We start from the raw sequence: 4,693 nt of genomic DNA, 5'->3' as shown, positions 1-4,693 counted from the left end.
CAGTGGGACCGGGACCTGTCCCTAGTGTATGAGCTGGCTGTTTGGAACCTAGTGCCTATGGTGAGACACTTTGCACAGCCTTGGTGCATGAAGGAGGGTCTTGGACCTGCCTCAACTGAATGTACCAGGCTCTGCTGGCTCCCCATAGGAGACTGAGCCTTAGTGGAGGTGGGAATAGGGGATGGGTTGGGGGGAAGGCTGGGGGGTAGGAGGAGGGAGGACAGGGGAATCGGTGGTTGATACGTAAAATGAATAGAAAATCTCTTAATAAGATAAAAAAGAGTGAATTTTGTCACATTCTTTCCAGCTACAGCCCTATAAACTAATTATCCATTTATATCCATGACAGACTTCCCTTGTGTTGCTAATTTTTTCTCTTAATGTTACTAAAACCAACCAGAACCCTTAGCAGAAACTTAGAACCACAAGATTATTATGAGTTCATAACAGTTTTCATATTCTTTCCCTCACTTGCACTTAACCCTCCTCAGAATGTCTTCTTCCATCCATTCTTTACCTCATTTCTTTTCTTCCCTGCATATTTTCTCAAGTTAAGACATGCAAGATAATTGTATCTTTAGGTTTTAGTGCAATTCTTCCTCTACATGTCTGAGTCCCACACTTGACCCAGTGCTCTGTGTACATGGAAACATATAAATATCTTTTTCTCCCGATAATTTTATTCTTAACTATATATCTGACTATCAGCAAATTACATATACATGCATTTATACATATATACATATTTACATGTAGATATATAATCATATGTGTGCCAGGAACTAGTCTAAGTTTTTACATTTTTTAATAAATATTTTTTTCCAGACAGTTTTTTTTTAAATAACTTATTTGTGCTCACTTCGGCAGCACATATACTAAAATTGGAACTATACAGAGAAGATTAGCATGGCCCCTGTGCAAGGATGACATGCAAATTCGTGAAGTGTTCCATATTTTTACTGAGAAGCTTTTGTAGAGCAAAGGATATGGTCAACAAGGCAAAGCAACAGCCTACAGAATGGGAAAAGGTCTTCACCAACCCCATATCTGACAGAGGACTTATATCCAGAATATATAAGGAACTCAAGAAATTAGACATCAAAATGCCCAACAGTCCAATTAAGAAATGGGCTATAGAACTAAACAGAGAATTCTCAACAGAGGAAACACAAATGGCTGAAAGACATTTAAGGAATTGCTCAACATCCCTAATTATCACGGAAATGCAAATCAAAACAACTCTGAGATACCACCTTACACCTGTCAGAATGGTTAAGATCAAAAACACAGAAGATACTTTATGCTGGAGAGGATGTGGAACTAGGGGAACTCTCCTCAACTGCTGGCTTGTACAACCACTTTGGAAATCAATATGGCGCTTTCTTAGAAAATTGGGAATTAATCTCCCCCAAGATCCAGCTATAACACTCTTGGGCATATACCCAAGGAATGCTCAATCATACCACAAGGGCACTTGCTCAACTATGTTCATATCAGCATTGTTTGTAATAGCCAGAACCTGGAAACAACCTAGATGCCCTTCAACTGAAGAATGGATAAATAAAATGTGGCACATATACACAATGGAATACTACTCAGCAGAGAAAAACAATGACATCCTGAGGTTTGCAGGCAAATGGATGGATCTAGAAAAAAATCATCCTGAGTGAGGTAACCCAGACTCGGAAAGACAAACATGGTATGTACTCACTCATAGGAGGATACTAGATGTGGAACAAGGATGACTGGACTGCTCCTCACATCACCAGGGAGGCTACCTGGAAAACAGGACCCCAAGAAAGACACAGGGATCGCCAATGATGGAGAAATGGCTGAGATCTACATAAACAACCTGGACGTGAGCGGGGGTAATGAAGGGCAAGGGTTGAGGGAAAGAGAGCCTGTGGGAGCAGGAGATCCCAGTTGGATCAAGAACAGAGAGGGAGAACAAGGAATAGGAGACCATGGTAAATGAAGGCCACATGAGAATAGGAAGAAGCAAAGTGCTAGAGAGGCCCACAGAAATCCACAAAAGATGCCCCCACAATAGACTGCTGGCAATGGTCAAGAGCCAGCCCAAACTGACCTACTCTGGTGATAGGATGGCCAAACACCCTAATTGTCATGTTAGAAACCCCATCCAATGACTGAGGGAACTGGATGCAGAGATCCATGTCTAGGCAGGCCCTAGGTGGAGCTCTGGGAGTCCAATTGGTGAGAAAGAGGAGGGTTTACATGAGCGAGAATTGTTGAGACCAAGGTTGGATAAAGCACAGGGACAAATAGCCAAACGAATGGAAACACATGAACTATGAACCAAAGACTGAGGGGCCCCCAAATGGATCAGGCCCTCTGAATAGGTGAGACAGTTGATTGGCTTGATCTGTTTGGGAGGCATTCAGGCAGTGGGACTGGGTCCTGTGCTCAGTGCATGAACTGGCTGTTTGAAACCTGGGGCTTATGCAGGGACGCTTAGCTCAGCCTGGGAGGAGCAGACTGGACCTGCCTGGACTGAGTCTACCAGGTTGATCTCAATACTCAGGGGAGTCTTTGCCCTGGAGGAGATGGGAATGGGAGGTGGGCTGGGGGGACGGGGAGGGCGGCAGGATGGGGGAGAACAAGGGAATCCGTGGCTGATATGTAGAATTAAATTATATTGTAAAATTAAATTAAATTAAAAAAATAGAGAAGCACAACCAAACTTACATTTTTGCCAATAAATATTTATTGCAACAAAAAAATAATTTATTTATTTCTACTTTATGTGCATTAGTGTTCCGCCTACATGTATGTCTGTGTGAGGGTGTCAGACCTTGAAGTTAACAGACAGTTGTGAACTGCCATGTGGGTGCTGGGAATTGAACACCAGTCCTCTGGAAGAAGAGTCAATACACCTAAAACTAAGCCATCTCTCCAATATCTTTACATTATTTCTTTACCTTTGCAACTATCTTGTACTTTAGGTGCCATATTCTTCATCTTTTATCCACAAAATCTTAAACACAAAATATTGAGTGATTCTAAAGTACATGTACAGCTGAATTTCAGACCCCACCAAGAGGATCCTGAGTTTTTTTGAGGGCCAGAAGAACAAGTTAAAATGTTTCCCTGTAACTGTATTTGAGATTTAAATGTGACAGATTGTATATTTAAGCCTGGGGCTATAGTTGATATATAAAATGGTTTATGGAGCAACAGTTAGAAATGGAAAGAATCCCCAAAGATGATCAGTCTGAAGAATGTTTTCTGAAAAATAGAGTTGGCTCCTACATGATGCACTGAAAAGGTAAACAGAAATGCCTGCTCCACAATCCTTACCATTTTCCTTCTCACTTGATTAGTATCTATCTGCAAGGAATGTTTCCAATTACAATAAATTAACTATCTAAAGGATTTAGGATCTGTGTGCTATAAAGAAAGAAACAGTTTGGCAACACTTTAGTCACATGGATTGGTTTTCCTTTAAAACCCTCTTACCCTGTTTCAAAATGCTTTTAGGAAAAAAGAAGCAGATGCCTAGCAAAATTATAGGTCTTATGCCAGGAACAATGATGCTTACTTTCTATAGCCTGAACCTAATAGAAATGGAGTGACTAACAAGTTGCTTTCTTCATGATGAGTGACTCAACCTGAGTAAATTTTGTCTCCATTTGGAAGATCATGATATCAAGCTAAGGTTAAGATTATGGTTGTCAAGGACAGATAAATTGAGCTTTCCAGAAGACAGTGAAGTAGTGAGTTGTATAAGGGAGAAACACAGTAGAGAATCTATACTCCTCCTCAATTATTTAGCTCTGTGCTCTTTTTCTATTGGATTATTGTAGCTAGAGTTTTCCTACCTTGCTCACAGTCAGGACAAATCTTTGTCACCCGCCAGTCCCACAGCTGCTCAGACCCAACCAAGTAAACACAGAGACTTATATTGCATACAAACTGTATGGCTGTGGCAAGCTTCTTGCTAACTGTTTTTATAGCTTAAATTAATCCATTTTCATAAATCTATACCTTGCCATGTGGCTTGTGGCTTACCGGTGTCTTCACATGTGGCTTGTCATGGCGGCGGCAGCTGGCAGTGTCTCTCTACCTCAGCCTTCCGATTCCCAGAATTCTCCTCTCTCCCTGTCCTACTACTTCCTGCCTGGCCACTGGCCAATCAGTGTTTTATTTATTGACCAATCAGAGCAATTTGACATACAGACCATCCCACAGCAGATTATCATACATAAATCCTCAGTCCTTTTCTTTTCTCTTAGGGCAGAAATATGACATAATTATCACCTCTGGGGCATGTTTTGGTCAATAGAATGTAGGAAGCTGTGAAAACTTGACAATTCTAATTCTGGTCTTTAAGTTTCACATTTTTTTTGACTTTTGATGTTCCAGAATATTTCCATGACAAGTACATTGCTTAGAGACCATTGGTCTAAAGTGATTGAGAGCCATATGGAATTGGGAGAATAGACCAGTTTAAAAGTAATTTCCAGGGGCTGGAGTGATGGCTCAGCGGCCAAGATCACTGACTGCTATTCCAGAGGACCTGGGTTCAATTCTCAGCACCCACATGACAGCTTACAACTTTCTGTAGCTCCAGTTCCAGGGAACTCAATACCTGTGGCAAAACACCAATGCACATAAAATAAAAATAGAAAACCTTTACTGAATTTTGCTGGGCAGTGGTGGTGTACACCCTTAA

General features: G+C 41.2%; 1 non-coding gene across 1 annotated transcript; it reads left to right on the top strand.

Annotated features, from left to right (window-relative positions):
• Nucleotides 1-851: 851 nt before the first annotated feature.
• LOC114702918 lies at nt 852-958 on the top strand. Its single transcript, XR_003736070.1, has one exon. It is a non-coding gene; the product is annotated as a U6 spliceosomal RNA (small nuclear RNA).
• Nucleotides 959-4,693: the final 3,735 nt, after the last annotated feature.

The sequence above is a fragment of the Peromyscus leucopus genome, chromosome 18 (assembly GCF_004664715.2).
Source record: "Peromyscus leucopus breed LL Stock chromosome 18, UCI_PerLeu_2.1, whole genome shotgun sequence".
Classification (NCBI taxonomy): domain Eukaryota; kingdom Metazoa; phylum Chordata; class Mammalia; order Rodentia; family Cricetidae; genus Peromyscus; species Peromyscus leucopus.
This window is presented reverse-complemented; position numbering and strand designations above follow the sequence as displayed.